This window comes from Siniperca chuatsi, linkage group LG8 (genome assembly GCF_020085105.1).
Source record: "Siniperca chuatsi isolate FFG_IHB_CAS linkage group LG8, ASM2008510v1, whole genome shotgun sequence".
NCBI classification, from domain to species: Eukaryota; Metazoa; Chordata; class Actinopteri; order Centrarchiformes; family Sinipercidae; genus Siniperca; species Siniperca chuatsi.
In genome coordinates, this window is record NC_058049.1 from 7,322,812 (window position 1) to 7,342,500 (window position 19,689).

Consider the following 19,689-nt stretch of genomic DNA (forward strand, 5'->3'; position numbering starts at 1 on the left):
CAGACAGGCCAGCTGGGCAAACATGAGCTTGCTGCCTACAGTTTGCTTGTGTCATGTTACATGATTTCTGGGTGTTGAATCTCACATTTGCCATTTGGAGCTGCCAATCTGCAATGTTGCCCAGTGCAGATTTAAGACAAGTTAAATAGCGATATAAGACAGTGTCACTTGTTTCTACTCTACTTTAACTTCATCTAAGAATAGAAAAAAGGACACCAAGGAAACAATGGAAGGATCTTGAAATATGGGTGATTACTCCCTTTGGTATAAGAAGTTATTTGACTCAAAATGCTTCATCGGTGGAATCACATTGGAACAAAGAGGAAGTATCTCTCTGCATTAGTGTATTGTTTCTGCTTGATTTAAAATACAGTAAAAACAGTGACTAAAGCTACAACAGCAAGTCTCATTCTTTCAATCATTACTGCAGTGCAGCCTTTACATCTGGAATAGTTAATGCATCGTTGAAGAAACCTAAATGTGGTGTCAAGATGACACACACAGTCCTCTAGTAATTGGATGCACACCCTTAACCCTCTCTGCTCCTCACTATTGTTGAGAGAAAAATGTGTTGGCTCTAATTTAAACTCAGCCTCTGACGCTCTTCGCTGCACTTACCAAAAACACTGAATTATATTGACATCTTTCACTATAATGGTGTTACTATGAAATCTATTTTTCTTTTATTGTTTTTGTAAAGATGGTAAGGGCTAATTCCAAATGAATTATAAGATGGTGATAATTTGGCATAGGGTTGGCAAAACTATTCTTTTTACTTAACTAGTTTTCCAGGACAAAAGAGATTCCTACCACCTGTTTACTGTCCATCTCTGACCCCTTTCAATAGTATAGTTTTTTTTTTTCCTATTTAGCCTGCCTTTTACTGAAGCTGCTTGTTTTCACATCACTTGAAGATGCACTGAGGGACAGTCAGGCTTCTAGAGGAGTTTCTTGGAGTTTGCTCTTGAAAGAAGTATGAGGATGACATTTGGGACTTCATTAAAACAGCTTGAGAGAGGATTTTTCTTCCACCCTCTGCTGCATGACACAATATATTTACCACGGCAAAAGAATATTACTCACAAATAATCCACCACCACAGACTGCCTCACGCAGAAGCCATTTTGCATCTTAAATAAAGTGGTGACTATGTGACTGATGACTCGCTCTGTAATATATTAAATCATCTTGTCATCCTGTCCGGGTCTATCACATTTCCAAAGAACACAACATTCTTTGTCATTTATGTTCTAGGTGATGTTGCACGGTAAGATTACATGGAGAAATGCTTCGATGATTGCTTTGAGGAATTCGATGAGGGTGTCTGCGGTCAGGACTAAATATAAAACGGTACACCAATTCAAACAAGAGAACTTGTTTCCTTCTTTAATTTTTTATACACCAGTTTATTTTGGGTGGTGAGTCAGTTCCTCAGCTGATGCAGGATCCACTGGAGATGTAACACTTTTTTCCTCACTGTAAGATAAAAATAAATTTAATAATAATACACCATTTTAAAGTGAGGTGGTAAATCAGCTCTTTCTACAGTTCCTGGTGGCAAGATTGCCACAGTCTCTGTGCTTAGTTACCCCCATCCTCATAGTCTCAGAGGTAGCTAAGAACCAAATGAAAGTACTATATTAGCTAGAAAATGGAACATTATGCTAATACATCCTGGGCGACAACTTCAGTTGTGCAGGCGAAGAGCTCTTGGATTATCTAGTAGCACTACTTTTACTTTCCATTATACTTCATCAACAACACTCATTTCACCACTGGCTGCCTACCAGGGTGGGCCATATTCTCTCCATCATTTAGTTTGTAGATGTTAGTGTTACATGCGCCAGGTGCTGGCTGACAACTAAATGAATAATGTTGTCTGGTAGAGGGGAAACTCAGTCAGGGGAAGCCCATTCCCTGGACTCTCCATTAATATCACAGTCCACTCTTTCAGGGGATACTGCTGACATTTTGCTCTCTGTGTAATAGAGACCTAACCTTTAAGCACTGTAAGGAAGAAGTCATTTTTCATAATCTGCTGTCCATTTTGGAGAATTCCCAAACTACTGCCTTCTATGCATCTGTCCTTATTTCCCTCCTATTGTTTTATATTTTTTATTTCCTTTTAGGAATGTGCAGCAGTCATCATTTGTTTTCATGCAACAAATGTATAAACTGAAATTCCATCAACTGAAACCGTAACTCTATCACATTTCCCCAACAATACAATACCTATTGCTGAATTTTGTGTAATTCATGAAACAGATTTACAGTGCCAGCCAGGCCATAGGTGATGACTTGGATGGATGATCAGAGTGCACATTTTGTTGTGTCCAAGTCTGCCTTAATTCCTCAAATCCAGACTCAAGTGCTAAGCCACCATAAGAAAAACCGGCAGATCCCTTGTGTCCTTCTTGAAGCCGAGCAGGCTGAAGGAAAGTCATTGTTTCAGCAGCTGGTAATGATGATTAGCCACAATCTGGGGGATTGACTGCACATCGGTCAAATGCGTCGACATCCTCAAAGGGAGAGATGGCCCACTGTCCCAGCCACGCATACTGAGCAGATTGATTGTTTTTCCTGGAAAGATTTAGGGGAAATCTTTGATGTGTGCATGGTAATAATGTGGACATTGTCATGAAATGCAAAGCAACTGCCTCTGAGTTCAAGGGCTGCATCTTGTTTACATATTCTGATAAAAATCTTAATATAACGAATAATTTAACTTTGTGATACAATGCAAGACTATACATAAACATACTGATAGTGTATCATTTCATATCTGATGACTAGCCTTACTCTATCTCAGCACCACATTGCTCCTTTAAAAGTTCTTGGTCTATTTCATAATGCAAGATGAGTGCACATTTTCATGAGGGCTCTGATGTTACAAAAAAATTATGATAATGATAGCTCCTTGCCTGTGTTGTGAGGGTTCAGTAGATGACAGTATATGCTGTAAGTAGGCAAAGGGAGACAGTCACTGACTTAAAGTAATAAACGTCGTTTTTTACGCTGGCTACATGTGATAATGTGGTAATTGGATAGCTCATTTATTTCACTTAGGTCTATCTGGAGGTCACCACGCTGAAATACATTTTGCACGGAAACCTACCTTTGACATGATTGATGATTCGCCCAAAGGTTTCAGGTTTTGCTGTGTATATTAGGGTGAGTGCACACTTACACTGTTACATGGCAAATCTTTCATTTTAATAACAGAGTAATACTGCGCATGATTAGTGTAATTAAAGCCCATTCTAAAATATTCCAATGAAAGAAGCATCCACTGGCACCGTGCTTGGAAATATTCCACTCATTTGCTCGGATTTTACTGGAAATAGCTTTTATTATAGAAACAATGATAGAATCCAGTAAATCAGGGAAAAGTATAGGGTGTAGTGTTGCCATCAATAATAGATTGGAAACAAGTCGGCACTGATGGAACCTGAGGCCTTTCCTTTGTGGAGGTCTTAGTGCCGTAGCGGTGCATGTGAATAATGCATGGTTCCAGATAGACTCCAGCTCCCTCTCTAGCCCTTCCACTCACTGGCTGCCTGGCTTGCAGGCTGGGGTGCCACTTTTCCCCAGCAGTGATTGGCTGTGCCTTGAGGGCAGTGGAGGAGATGGGAAATCACCTGCCCCATTTAGCCATGCTGCGCTAGCTGCCTCGGCACCCCACCGTTCAGACCTTTGTGTCTGCTGCTGGCACTCGACATTAGGACCTCTGGTTAACTTTAGTCGGGGATGCAGCGCCACAGAGCTGTCATTTGGATATTTACTATCACCCCAGACTTTCTTCAAAGGTAAATCAGCTGCACTCCCATGGTTCTTTTTCTGTTTTACCCCCTTTGTTTTCCCCAGCAGAGCAGGCATTGTGATTGGCAGTGATGCAGTGTCACAGTTATGCCACAATCACAGTTGTTGCTTTTACTTCTTCTTCTTTGCGTTCCACACCCCAATCCCCCACTGACCCACCACCATCCCCCTTTTCACTGTCTTTTTTTATTTTTTATTTTGCTAGTTTTCTTTCACACACTGACGTATGGTGCTGGTGTGGGAAGCACCCGCCGAATTCTCAATGATCCAGCCTTGAGAACCGATGGGGCTCTCGGCGTCCTCTCACCCAGGGGTCTCGGTGGGGAGTCCGCTGAAGCTGGGCACCCAGTCCAGCCCCCCATGGAGTGAGAGCCTGGCTGCAGCAACACATAATCCATATTCTAAAGGCCAGCTGGACTAAGACCATGGAGCACAAGGAGAGCAAAGAGACCTACCACCCCCGCCCACATCCCACTTCCCAGTAACTGAGTATCTCAGAAAGCTTGGGAATGTCAAAATTGAATAGCCGTCATTTAGAAACAGCTCTTTAGTGGAAATAAGAGCCTTTAGCTGGAGAATTAAGCATATTATGTGAAGAAGACATTGGCCCATTTCCCATATTGTTTATGCGGGTGAAATTTACTGCAGCATCTTTGGCAGTGCTGCTTCCATTTTTTCCCTCCTTCTCGCGTCCTCTTTGTTTGCAATGGTGCTGTAGTGAAAATGAGCTACTTGGCTGTAGGTTGTTCAGTATCCAGGGGGGCTTTTGGGGTAATTCTGCTTCGACAGTGGATGGATAAATGTAGACGGGTGACTGTCAAAAGGCAGGTATTTCAACAGATTCATATTTATTCCCTGAAAAGGCCAAACCCAGGCTCACTTATTCATTTTGCCGCTGCTTACTCTGCCAACCCCAATTACTGTGTTACTAACCAAGCCCTCTGTACACATTCATACTGTTCCATTGCGCCCTGTTGCCCATCACAAACAACATGGTAAAACATGCACAAATACTGGATTGTATTTCAAATCTGATACATGAGCATTTGTCTTGCAATAGGATATTGTGAAAAAGGCATCAACTTACCCACGTGACTGTCTAGTTTTAATTCTACCACCTCACTAAGGCACACCCTGTGGGAATTATAATGAGGCCGCTTGTTATTCCCAAAAGAACAGAAATCGACATTATCTCCAAGGTGTTCTATAATGACTAATGTAGAAATGCTTCCATCTTAAAATAGCTTGTCCTATACCAGGTCTCAAATACATTTTCTTTAGGATGGATGATGAATATAATAATTTGGGCCACTCAATATGAATTTCACTCAAGCCATACGGAACTGGGACACTCCTGGCTTACAAGGGGCCTGGCCGAAACTCGTAACATATTTCCCCACTGGAGCCTACAGGCGTGACCAAGCTCTTCGAGTCAATGTGTGGTTGCAATGGGGAAATGTCAAAGAGGCAGTCCCTTGTTCTCAACCCAGAGGCACCACTTTTGATCTCCACCTTCAAAGGAGTCTTATCAGTCCTTTGCTGTTTTAGTTGTTGGTCATTAATGAAAGAACAGTATTACAGACTGCTGCGCCTACACGATAACTTATAAAAATTAAATGCCTAGTTGATTTTGCAATAAGATATGATGCACTGCAGGACTGTATGACATATTAGACTTCTCTATGAGAAGTAGTTTACTGAGTGGAGAAATGTTTTCATGTGCATCATATGATTACATATTAGTATAAGACAATTTGGACATATGTGTTTTTAAAAATGTATGTGTTTAAAAATACTGAATTTGATATCATAAATAGATAAGGTAAAATGTCCACCTCTCAGACAGTGTCCAGTGCCATGACTCTCAGACAGTGTTATCAAACTTTATTGATGATAATTACATTTTGAATGCGAATCACATATCAATTTTGTAATGCCAATATATGGGCAATAGTCTTTATAATCTCACAGATTGCCACTGTTGCTAGAGGGCACAAATTATTTGGCTATTCCACTGAGTGAACAGGGAGTTGCGTATCTTCCCTCTAGTAGATCTGCTGCCATTACTACTGGATATTCAACAATTTATTTATCCAAATTCACTGTAGTTAAAGAGGCACTCCAGATTTTAAACCTGAAATTCAGTTTACTCGTTTACCCTAATGAGGTCATCAGGGTTATCTCAGAATAGGCTTGAGAGCTAACATTTTAAACAGAAAGCCTAAGTTACAAACTGATGGTGTGGCTTGAAAGAAGTGGGCATTTAGAAGGCAGGGAGGGTCTAATGAAACATAATATTCAGTTGCATTATGGGGAATGTAGGATCCAGTGTTTCTGGAGCTTGACCCATGCTAGGGACTAAAGGTCAGGATATCTCGGCCTCTGCTACTTCAATTTTTGACTATTCTTTTTTAATCTGTCTCTTGTGAGTTATCCAACTTTATAAAAAAATCCAATATTGCTGGAGTACCCATTTAATGGTAACATGAGGAAGCTCAGCATAGTAAAGTCAGGCTAATATTTTATTCTTATCTAGATAGATTTTTTTTTTAATTTTCTATTAATGTTGCAATGTAAGTTCAGCTTTAAGTTCATTTTGCCAATGTCTAATGCATAAAACTGAGAAAACGTACTTGCTCACAGCTCGTCTCAAGATAAACAAAGTCTAGACAGTTTTCTGAACTGCTGATAGAGGGCAGAGTTTGACGAAATGTGCAGAGCTGGAAGTGAGTTAGATTGCTGATTTCACTAGGAAGCAAAAGAATAATCTTTTTCATTTAGACAAATAAAAACGTCCTGGATATGCCATTAGTGGAATTCTATTAATCAGTGTATACATTTATGATATTTGGCAGAGTTGATTACAATGGAATCAAAATCAGGGAAGCTATGCAACCTAAACATTTTCCCTGATAGCTGTTTTTTTAATTGTATTTTATAAAATTGCTCAGCATGGAAGCAGCAAATGATAAGAGAGAGCACCATCTATGAGAGGGACATAGTGATATTGTGTATTAGTATTTATATACCCCTTTATTTAGGCTACATTAAAATCAAGAGCTTCGTTTGAGAAGCTAATGAGTACGCGGCCATTTCCAGTTCACAGAGGACTATGTGAAATAAACTATTTTCTTTTGATTAGGAGCAGTTTGTGAAAAGTGTGTTTTATAAACAGTCAAATATTTTACCTTCTTTTTAAAAGGCTGTCAAAAGTAAACAAACAACACTGACAATCTAGCTAACAAGACAAGATCAAAACAAGGACCGCATAGCTTTAGTACCCATCTTCGCGTTGACAGAGACAGTGTAAGAAGTGTGGCGTTAATTAATAATTTTTTGGTGCTCTCATTGTTCTGATGTACAAACTCATCTGTGATCAAATAATCAGAGCATCTACTGTCAAGATGTTTGATTGTGAACGCGGCTATTGTTTCTATATTGCTTTTTCTGCAGCAGTATGTATCACATAAACATTATTGTATCCTTAAGTCATGAAATATAAAAATAATAAGACAAAGGATATTCACTGTATGTCAGCAAAACAAAGATAAATTACAGATTGTATTTTAATGTGATTAATCAAATGATGAGTGAAGGAGGACCATTTAAAAGTGTCACTTTAAGGTCTGCATACAGTAACTCAGTAACCCTCATGAATTCACATCAAGGTTTTATGTCAAAGCCTGTCACCTAGCTTAATAATCTTTTTGGGTACCATTCCAGATTTTTGTGTTTTAAGAGTAGCAGCCCACCTCTCCCTCCCTCCCTCCCTCCCTCCCTCTTCTCTTCTCTTCTCCCGCTACTTCTTTTGAGGGGTAAACACACACGCAAAGCTCCTCAGCCTATCATCTGTGACCGCCGCTACAGCCAGACAGCGTAACACGATCCATGATAGAGTGGTGCAAATCGCCCAGCGCTTTCGTCTACCATCTCACAGAAGGAGGGGGAGAAGCCCATGAGATAGGTTGAATTAAAAAAAAAAAAAAAAAAAAAAAAAAAAGGACAGGAAAGAAGAAAGCGAAGGAGGAGGTGGAGAGCTGCTGTGGAGTGCGGCAGTGGTGGCTGGCAACTAAAACGATGCTGGTGTGACTTTCCGGTCCACTAGGTTTTAACCCTTTTGACATCGCTTGAGTGCCATCCATGTGTCAGTGTGATAGTGTTCTCGTGCAGTATGTGGCTCGTGTAGCAACAGTGGGAAGAGGAGGAGATCTGGAGCATTTGTAAATCCAATACAAGGCAGCATCGCAGCCTGAGAAGTGGACCTTGCTACAGTAAAGCCTCAGTGGGAAATTGCTACAGGCATTCTTTAAGGTAACACACCAACTTCTTTGCAATCCTTTGATATCCATCTGAGCGTAAAAAAATTACCCAAATTTTAATCTGTGTTACATTACCAGTTTCTGATTTTTACAGAATTTTATTAGTGTTGTTTTTTTGCTGGACATCTGTGCTGACAAATCTGGACATGAATTGCATCTGTCCACAACTTGGATGTGGCGAAATAATGTTTAATGCATTGTAAGGGCTGTGTACCAGCAGCTCCTCTGTTAGCTTGGGCCTTATTGTTACTGCGTAAAGCTACAGTCTATTGTATTCCATTCAATCCCCATGTGGATCTTCTTTTCCTTATGAGGGGGCGGTGTGTGTTGTGTTTAAAATGGTACTGCAGCCTAACACGTGCAAATTGATAATACAGTGTCTTGCACTTGCCCAAAATCCACATCCACAGGTTTGGAAATATTTACATTAAGGAATAGCTGAAAGCTCATTTTGGACTTCAGTAGGGTCAAGTTACTTTACGGTCAGCTATAAACATTTTTAGTGAGGGTGAATTTCATTGCTATTTTACATAAACACACAAGGTATAATGATGATTGTTTCTCTCACATCATCAGAAGCACTGCTTGATTATGTGGAACAAATGGAAAAAAAGGGGCTTTAATATTATATGAAATACAATATTAGAGGATATTGCCTTAAGCTTTCTAAACTGCATCAGAGCGATAAGACATTAGACTTGCATTTCTTGGCTCATGCTCCGCAAGAAACTGCTGCTCTTTTTAGAATCCTCACACGTCCAATATTTAACATGACATCCATGAAGTATTATGGGTAATGTATGTAAACAGGGTACCGTAGGTGTTGCTTTTGGGTGTTGACTTGCCTTTGATTAATCATTTCGGGTTGACGTCACGGCCTCTGAGACAGAGATGGATTGAAGTGCTTAGCAGACCAATAGCTACTAAGACAAAGAGTAATTGGTGTGTAGCGAGTGGTGGCCAATGTAAGCAGAGCAGATGCATCAACAGTGGAATAAGTCTGAGTGCTGCAAAGGGTCATACAGTGGCAGTACCACATACATTTACAGGTGGCAGGTAAATATAAGCAGGTAAATGCAATAAGCATTTCCTCAGCAGGCATTGAATCTTATGAGGCATCACAATGAATTATTCTGCGGGCCATAAGGTGAGCTGTGGAGCAAGGTAGGTATATTTTTAGCTGCCTGAATGAGCGGGAAATGACTAATTACATTGTACATTTATTTGTTCAGTTTAACATCCATCAGTCGTGTAATTTTAAAGCCTGCAGTCTCATGGTGGTATTAGTTTTGCTATAGCTGGGTTTTGGCCATGTTTGCCTGTGCAGCAGTGTGTAGAGTTAATTGAGGGGGTGGGCATGCTGCTGAGGAGGTGGGTATATTGTGATCCAGCCATCTTTATATGTGTCAGTGGTAATTACATTGAAAAAGTTTATGTACCTGGAGAAAGAGGCGAATGTACCTCCATACATGCTGAGTGGTATATGCTTGAGGAGAGAGGTGCAATCAGAATAGTTATAATAACTTCAAAATCATGAAACATAATGGGCTGATGGACTATCAATACTTTGCACAGGCTTGCTTTTGTTTCATGGTTTTCTCAATGGACTAAAGCTGCTCGGCATTCACATTAACAGTGAGGTCTGAGCAATTTTTGTTTTAATTTCCTTATCTCATGTTTCACCAGGCAGCTCTGCCAGTCTTATTCTCTTCTTGGTTTTACTGGCAAACACATGTCAGGACTTCAGGGCCGGCGAGAGCCTTAGCCAACAAAGGCTTTTGTGCATTATGATGTGGTTTCTGGATGAACTGTTCTATAATTTATGTAGTGAAAGGATGAACTGTTGTTTAATTTATGTGATGTCTGAATGAGGACTATTTGTATCGGTTTATTGGGCAGTGCTGGATCTCTCCATGTGGACCTCTGAATTTGTGTTCTGTTCAACTCGTATCAGGTTAAGAATCACATCAGCAGCTTTAACACTCAAAAAAAAAAAAAAAATCAGCAAAAATTACTCAAAATACTTTTTTGTTTATTTTAATTCCTAAAAGCCCATCATTTTATTTTCTACACAAAGATTAACACAAAGTGCCCTCTAGGTGAGCCTGATGAAAACAAAATCTAGGAATGTTGATTTTTACATATGTATTTTTACTAAAAAACTGTGATAGAAAAAAGTTTTAGGATTACTTAATAGCATTTATTGTAAAGACGATTGTTTGTATTCAAATCCTCTCCCAAAAATAAATAGTTACATACATACATACATACATACATACATACATACATACATATTGTACTTTCTGTGCACACATAATATTAATTAGATATGCAGGTGGATCATTGGATGACTGATTGATTGAAAAGTAGAAAAAGTGCTTGTATCTGCTTCTTCAAATGACAAAGATGACATTGTTTTTTATACATTATCTTCATATCCACATCTGAAATAATCTTAATAAGGTTTTTGGAAAGCATGTGAGTGTGAAATTGTCCACAGAGTGATGTCATCTGGGAGAAACTGAACCCTTGTTTTTAATTAAAACTCAGTCAAATAATGTGAATGGGAAATCAGCATACATGAAAGCTGCAGTGTCTATTGGGCAAGGTTAATGAAAATATGAAATATAATTACAATGGAAAACTTAAATGTGAAAATTAGTTGATTGTTTAGAATTATAACAAAATAAAGATATATATATATATATATATATATATATACTGATTCAATGTTGCAATGTTGTTAATTTCTTTTTTGTAACAACATTGATTAAGAATTTTGTATTTCTAATAACTTAAGTATTGTCATAATAGAACAGTATTGACATGGATTTCTGGTCAAATATCCTATCCAACAAAAGCTGTTTGGTGGTTTGTGTTCACCTTGTCAAACACTCAAGTAAATTCAAGAAGAAGGCTGGATTCCCTTTACATGTAAAACTCCAAGGTTGGAATTCAGAGTGCAGCTGCTCCACAGCTCAAAACAAGTTTGAAAACTGAAATAAAATATAAATGGGCTGGCAGATGGGATTACATACAGTATACAGATCATATTGATTTAAAAAGTAACAGTGTTCCAGGAGCTGTTTATATGCCACAGTTAAGACAGGAACACAAATTTTAAATACTAACCAACGACTTAATAGACTGGCATCAAACATGTCTTGCTTTTTAACATGTTATAGTCATAGAAAAGCACATTTATTTTATATTGCCATTGTTAGTGGTGAAGAAAGTAGCAAAAAAAGTACTCAATTAAAAGGAAATGTTTAAAGTCACTAAAAATGTTATTTAAGTCAAAGTATTATTAGCAAAATGTACTTAAAAACATCAAAATCAAAAATACTTCATGTAGTTCACAATCTCCCCTGTGAGTGTTATACTATAATATATATTAGTGCATTATTATTTCTTATTATTTTTGTACGTGACTGATTATTAATGCAATAAATGTGAGGTGGAGCTAAGTTAACCAAGCCATTTTATATACTATTGGGTAATTTAATATAATTTAATCTGTTTTGTATGTAAAATCTTAATTTTTAAAGGAACTAGTAACTATAGCTGTCAGATAAATGTAGTGGAGTAAAAACTACAATATTTCCTTCTAAAATGTTGTGGAGTAGAAGTATGAAGTAACATAAAATGGAAATACTCAAGTATTGTATGTATAGTACTTGAGTAAGTGTACTTACACTCCACTACTGTCTATTGTTAATCATCTCATTTTGATGTACTACTTGTAAAAATCAAACATGTTTCTTATAATCTTGATGGCCCTAACTCGTTTGATACTCAGTCGGGGGGGCAAGATATCTGAATCCTAAATCTCTGCATGCTATAAGATAATGTCAGTGCTGACCATACCTGCTGACCTGTTTTATATTTTGGACCAGTGCAAACTCTTCACTGTTGGAACTGACAGGAGGATAAGTTCTGTGTTTTTTTTTTTATTTTTTAGTTCTGATATTCAATTTCTTCGTATTCAGTGTTTGCGCCAGTATTATATTCTTAGCAGGGTGACAACAATTTTAAAATGATCACAAAAACTCTCTACTCAACCAAGGATACTGAAAGTTTAAGATGTGTCTGTCTGTGTTTATGTTTCATTCGTAATACATAACTGTGTATGTTGTTGTCTTGCTATAGTGACCAGAATTCACAAGGAAATGACATCCCCACCTCATGTAATGGTGATGGGGAAGGGCTGTAGCCCCTGTTCCTCAGCTGTTTACTGCAGGCATTTACGGGTATCATTATCCAAACAGTGATGCCAGTGGGTGGCTACCAGAGCTGGAGGTGAAATAAGCCATTTAGCTGCTTTATGATGGCAATCCCCAGCCCTCACTGTTTTCACATCCAGGGTCAAAGCTTAGCAGCCATCTAATCTCCCTCAGTCTCACAGCTTTCATTAGCGTGGCACTTGATCAATCAACACTGCTGCAAGTGCCAAAGTTTGACTCATTTTTAGATGGAAGTACATAACCACAATACCTATTTAAATGATCACTGTTTGCAGGTTCCCCTAATTTAATTGACATTTATATAAATTCAGCAAAGCATGCTGCACAGTTCATCACTGACATAATAATAGTTTGGCTGCAGACACAAAGTTGAAGAAAACTGTAACAGATTTCCACACAGGAAAGTAATAACTTTCTCATGCTGTCTGACATTTTTTTTTTCCTATGAGAGTAACATATTTGCCAAAATTGTGATTGCAAGGTGGTGTTGTGTTTGGTATTGATTTGTAAGTAATCACTCATACATTATAATGTCAAATCAATAATAAAGTAAGTATTATAGAATATTAGAATATTGGTAAAAGATTTGTGCAAACTCCCTTCAGTTTTTTTCCTGTCATCATTGGCTGAGATCTCTGAAGGGAATTCATAGGTTTCATCTGCCAAATGTCAGGCCTGTCATCACATCTGCATACAATAGGACATGTCAGAAATCCTTGGACCCTCCGTTCATCCGTCTTCACATCTTCCATAATCAGGGTCAGTGGATGGGAACAGAGGCAAAGAGGAGCTTTTTATCCCTCAATAAAAGACCACTTAGGAAGATAGTTCTCCCAAGACTCATCAGCTTTGGTCTTTTTTTCCTGGCACCACATGAAGGAATTTGTGGAAGAGGGCAAACATTCCATCTAATTAAGGATACCTTTCATATAAGCTCACCTCTCTCCCCTCTCCTACCACTCTCTCCCCCGAATCTCTCTCTCTCCTTCCCTGTCTTTTCTCTTTCTTATCATCCATCATAAGAAGCCCAAAGGTGCCCTTCACAGTTACTGTACCTTTTTGCTTAGCTCTTGATGCCTTTTGAAATCATTGGCTTACCCACGCTTTGATGTTGCCATCAAATGGATACTAAGCAAAACTTTGCAGTCACGACCTAGATGTGGCCAAGAATGTCGAATCACGGCAATACCCGAACAGCACACTTAATATTTTGTTTGCAAACGTTGAGTGCTGCACATCATTAACGTGCAGTATGATTGGAATGGCAGCAATTTGAATGGGTTTTTCAGGAATCAGCATTATTTGTTTTGAAAAGTGAAGGGGAGAGAATGAGTGCTCTGTCTGACTTTGTTCTATTTCTGGGGATGGCTGCTGGAGGATTACTGCAAGTGGCAGAGTATTCATTATTTAGATGGCAGTAGCGGAGTCGGGGAACGGGTGGTTTCATAAACCACTTGACTATGACATGTGTGCTGCTATACTAGACGGAAAGACTGGGAAAAAAAAAGTTTCACTCCCAAAAATTTTTCTTCTAGCGAGGGCACTTGTAGCAACTCTCTGCCAGAGACTGCTGAGACAGTCAGCACTAACTGAAACTGATGGAGCAAACTCAGATTGATGGAGTTAATGGATGAAGTCTTTGCGAGTTTTTCAGGATTGCTCCCTATATAGGCATTGAAAGTCATGAAGCGTTCATGCAGCTGTTTCATGGTGCATGTCAGATGTGGTATTATAGTTTTAAATACAGCATATTTGCTGCTTGTTATTACATTCAGAATGACTAAGTTGAATATATGCGGCAAGATATCTTTGTTGAGCCTGGCTGATTATGAAATAATGACAGTTTTGTCTCCTCGCCAGGCTCTGTATTTAAAAAAAAAAAAAACGAAAAAAGTAAAAAAGATGACTGAAGATATCAGCAGCAGCATTTTCAAATAGCCTGAGAGAAAAATGTGAATCTGAAATGAGAAAGCTGTGACAGTTGTGTTGCAAAAAGAGTGCTGGCACTGTTTGCCAATGTGGTGGGACACCAGAAAGGAATTTTCTCCCGGCATAACAGTAGCATCTCGATCGGCTGAAGTGTTTACCCTGACAGTTTTCAGTCTGGACACAGAGAGGGTCCCGCCACTGTGATTAATGCACTGCCATGCTGCCATGGTGGAGGATGTCTCTCGGCGGTCTCCTTCCCCTTTACAGTACTCCTCCCTGATATTTCACTAATGTGACTCGACAATGAAGAGATTGATAGTGATCATTATGCTGCTCTCAAAGAGTAATGTCACTTCCCAGCATGATCCAGCCAGCATCTAATTCAACTACTGCTGTGGGTAGCATATGAGCAGTGGCGGTGCATGTTGTTACTGTACATACAAGTGGCTACAACTGTGTTATGTTAAACCAGAATCGGTGACGTTTCCGAATCTCCTCCTGCTGTTATCACAAACTCCTGAAGCTCCGTTTGCATATTTAGCTGTCTAACAGAGGAACTTGACACTGGAAGTATTATCACACCAAACAAGGGAGCCTCTCACCTTAACACTTTGCGAGGTATATCACCATTTCCCCAGTACTCCCTGTACAAATAAAGGTGTGAGGGTCATTCATTTGTTTTCCCTCGCTCCAAGTCCTTACAGCTAGGTTGATTTGTTTATCTGTATATGTTTAGCCCCTGGCCCCAATCTTCTGAGAGAGAAAGAGGTTTAGCATTTAAATTGGTTGATCCACTGCACGTTTGCTAAACCTGTTTTTAAAGCATTACATTGATGAAAAGCGGACGCTAATCCCTGCGGGTGTGCGACCTTATCTGACTAAACACCTGACAATGAGATTCTATTGCCATTCACTGTAACACAAAGACTCTCTGTAAATGTGTCTTGCCACAGTTATTGACCTCTTTTGCCGAGTACTACTGTAGCCGCAGGTTAGCTCGCTACAGGTATGATTTACAGAAGTCTTGAGAGCGGAGACTGTTGTTTTTGACCGCTAGGCACTAACGACATGGGATACTTCAAAGTCTTTCTAACTCCTCACTTCTCAGGAAGTTGTACACTGCTGTTAGCTTGTCTGCCAAACGTCTGCTACAGTAAGACCTCGGTGTCAGTCAGTGTCCAGACCTGAGTGAGGAGACTGCGTTAGCATACTAGCTTTCAGAGCTAATCCCAGAATCTCCTGTATGCATTTCAGTTCTGCTTATATTCACACTAACTGATCCTCAAGTTTCACATTTCACATTGTATACTTAGCCAGACAAGACATTTAGTCAATATTGTTGCCTATGAATATGTAGGAGACAAAGTGGCCTTCACCTGAATGTGGCAGATGTGATTTCTAACTAAATCATAGGGATTATATTATTGACAGTGCCTTGAATAAACATTAGGATGAGGTCAAAATTCTTTTTTTTTTCATTACTTGCACAGCGTCCAGAGTATGTTGAGATATTAAAGCAAGCAGAGCATATCTCACTCGTGTTGAATAGTTATTTTATAAGATACAATTATCATAATGCAACGTTAAACATCAGATCTTGATATTATGTTAGCGCTGACAGGGAGAAAGGATACTGTTGAGTGATTAGCTGTGGTATCAGACTGTGTCCAGTATTACAGATTGGGTGTGAAGTGTATCAGTTGACTGTCTGTGCTGCATGTTAGTCTAGATTTGTTATGATCTCTGTTGCTGGGCCTTTCTACACTGTAGCATTGCTTCAGCTTCCTCAAATAATTTCTGTGTTGTATCCTGTCATGATTCAGCTTCATATACTGGGATGGAAATTCCAGAGGCCAAGCAAAAATACGTTATCAAGGCACACAAGGAAAGCTTATGCAAATAGTGACAGTCCATTGTGCATTATGGCTGAAATGTGATACTGGGATCAAGTGTGACTGCAGACTGTGGTGCCAACTGTGGGTTTGCTGCTATATCAATACGCCTTGCGCTGTTTAATGTGGTAAAAAGTAAAGAATATACAGTGTGGTCATACAATATTAATCCTAGCCAGGAAACTTAACCAGCTGCTGCCTTTTATAAACTGACAACTTATGGTTTCACTAAGCCATATGCTGCCCGCTGCCGCCTTTTCTCTCAGATTTCACTTCTCAGTTTCCATTGTCAGTTTTATGATCCTAATTCTGATGGATGTATTCCAGTGTGAAATGACTTAGCCGGGTGGGAGTGTGGACCATCCTTTGCCTCCTACTGCTGCCATTTGGTGAGCGGGAGGAAAAGCACAGGGACCATCAGAGGAGACATGAGAAAGCTTGTGTTTTGACGACGCACCTCCCTTATCTAATTGGGGCACAGCAAACATGATTAGGCCCAATCTGAAGGACGATCAGTGTCTTCCACAGCAGAGACGTTTCACAGTCATGCACATTCTGCTGCGTGTGCTGCTGAGAGGCGGAGAAGCACAGTTTGACAACAGTATCAAGCTGCTGTTTCAACAAAAGGATGCCACTGAAAAACTGTTTTTTTTTCTTTTGATTAAGACCAATTCCGAAAATTCCTCATACTGAAACAAAAAAGTAGGTTGTCTGTCAAAAACAGCATTTGAGTGTTTTTTAATCTTCAGCCCCCATGATGAAAATATGGCTAAGTTTAGACAACTAAAAGTACTTGGTAGTAAGTTATGTAAGTTAAGTAAGGTATGGAAAGATCATCACGGTCAAAATTAGGGTCTCAGTCATGGCTAACATAAACAAACACTGATGGTTTCTTGGAGATGGTACATAGATCCTGCTCTCCATTGTCGAAGTCAGTCACCTTATACACCCAAATATCCACCCAGATTGTCACACCACTTCCTGCTGTGTCACAACATACACAGAGGTTGTTTTAAACAGTTTGCTCTCATTTTTCTAATGTTGCCATAGGATGTCCAGTAATTTGTTGATTTCTATCATGTGTGAATCTGCTCTTTGTTTAACTTGTAAGTAAAAAGTAATGGGCAAATTACCTACAGTATCATTATTTGGTAAAGATAGACATCCCTGGTATAATAAAATGTGAGATAAACTCTCAGCCTCAGCAGTGGAATTTGATGAGAACGCTTAGAAATTGTCAGTGCAATTGTTAGGTTTCCCCCACTAAATCAGATGGTTTGAAATCTTGACCTTTGTACTGATGTGTCTGGGGCATCTGTGATTTCAACAAATCTCATTATCCTTTATGAATGTGTTTAATAAAATGCAACGGTTCAAGGATAATTTATACATTTCAGTACCATGAAAACTGTGCAAATAAGGCTTTGCTTTACACAGGTGTTGTGTAATTAAAATATCCAGGTGCATCCCAGACAAAATATATTTTATTTATTTCTATCATACTGTACCCTTTTCAGATAATTGAGCAACAGTGATGAACACCATTTCAATCTGTAGTCATGAAGCACAATGCCTGGTAATTATTCTTGATTTAAAAGCCCAAGGTGAGCAATAAGCAAGCTCCTCAATGTTGAACATTTCCTCTTTCAGTCGAGTCATGACAAATTCACATCATGTTCCAAGCAGCACAGAACCAAATTTGATGCAGTTCAGATGTAGAGGCGTGAGAGAGGTGCTAATTGATGCCTGCTGTGGCATGAAACATAAATTGCATAGTTTACTAGTACAGCATCCCAACTGCAGATATGCACATCCCTGTGGAGTCATATGAAGAGACTAAATGGAGACTGTGCACAGAGAAGCATAATGGATACTGTCGCCACACGACTGCTACCTGTTCCCTGCTATTCTGTTGCTCTTACCATGTTAACAACATTTGCCCACTCACACATTATAATGTCAAATGCACAAACACACATTAACCCAAGCTAACTTACCTGTGTAAATGTATCTAAATATATCTGCGGAGTTGTTGTTGTTCAGAAAAACAAAAAAAAGGAATTTAATACGGAAATCATATGCTGAAGCTGCAGTATAGACAGATGCAGATTCACTTCCATTATTGAGACAAAAGTTTCCTCATCTGGTTTATTAGTATACTATACATATACTCATCAGTGACATTAAATAACAATGACTGCATTTGCAACCATTAGCCTAAATGATATTTTTTTCTACTTATGCTATTAGCATGCAGTAAAAAATACATTTTGCATATAAAACATTTAGTTGATGTTCTTCCAGAGTGAGTCACAATAAGTAGGCATGTTACAATTCATTGTCGATTAAGCTGTTGCAGGAGTTGAACTTTTGACCTTCTTTGGAGAGGGATTCTAATGTATAAGCCAGTCAGCTGTAGGAAACAGTTATCAGTCGGCTGTGCGTCTGCATGATGAAGTTGTTCTCCCCGATCTCTTTCATTTTCATAAATATTCAGGATATTTATCACACACTTTTAAAAACACAGCAGGTTTATGATTCTTACTCTTAGCAAGAAGTAAGCTGGCTGAGAGACGCACAGCCAAACATTGCCTGTGTCTCTCTTTCTCTTTCTCTTTCTATGGAGCCCAAATGGGCTCCATTTGCTAACACTGTGTCATCATTAGGACTTTTTTTTCAACAAAATGTACAAAACTGAGAAAAATTTGTTTTATTGTCCCTTTCTTGAACTGGTGATAGCGTAAAGAAATTTAAAAAACACCAGCAGAGATTGAACCTGAAGGGAAATGAGGGAAGGCTTGTTCAAAGCAACAAATCACTGTAGTACTAAAAGAAAGTGGAATTTGCAATTTGCAAGATTTCTGTTTCTGCATTTTACAGAAAATAGTTATATATATATATATATATATATTATTACTTTAGACTATGGTATACAGATTGTTTGTCTGTTCTTGTTTATGTAGACCTTCGTATTTGATGGTCAAGATACTTATTTTAAGCCATGGTAGCATTGTGGCTCAACTGTTTTAATGGATTGCCATGAAATATTTTTACATACATGGTGACATTCATGGTGCCCAGACGATGTATCCTAATGACTTTAGTGATCCCCTGACTTTTCCTCTAGTGCAGGTTGATATTTATGGTTTTGAGTGAAATGTCTCGACAACTATTGGATAGATTGTCATGAAATTTGGTACAGTATTCATGCTACCCTTTTAGAATGAATTGTAATAAGCTTGGTGATCACTTGAGTTTTAATCTAGAGACATCATCAGGTCAAAATTGTATATTTACTTAATGCCAAAGATCTGCAAAACTAATGACATTGCCATCAGCCTCAGCCGTACTTTGTGTTTTGTGTTAACTACCAAATGTTAGCATGCTTATATGCTAAATGAAGATGGTGTGCATGGTAAACATTATACCTGCTAAACATCAGCATGTTAGCATTGTTATGTGAGCATGTTAGCATGCTGACGTTAC

General features: G+C 38.9%; 1 protein-coding gene across 10 annotated transcripts in view; it reads left to right on the top strand.

Annotated features, from left to right (window-relative positions):
- si:dkey-237h12.3 (teneurin-3) overlaps positions 1–19,689 on the top strand; it is a 164,415-nt gene that overhangs the window by 52,778 nt on the left and 91,948 nt on the right. Inside the window, exon 1 of one of the 10 annotated variants that reach the window (XM_044205926.1) lies at positions 5,878–8,130. The exons of the other annotated variants lie outside the window; for them this stretch is intronic. The gene's annotated coding sequence lies outside the window, so the exon portion shown is untranslated. Of the gene's footprint in view, positions 1–5,877; positions 8,131–19,689 lie in introns of those variants that run through there. 10 annotated transcript variants of the gene reach the window in all.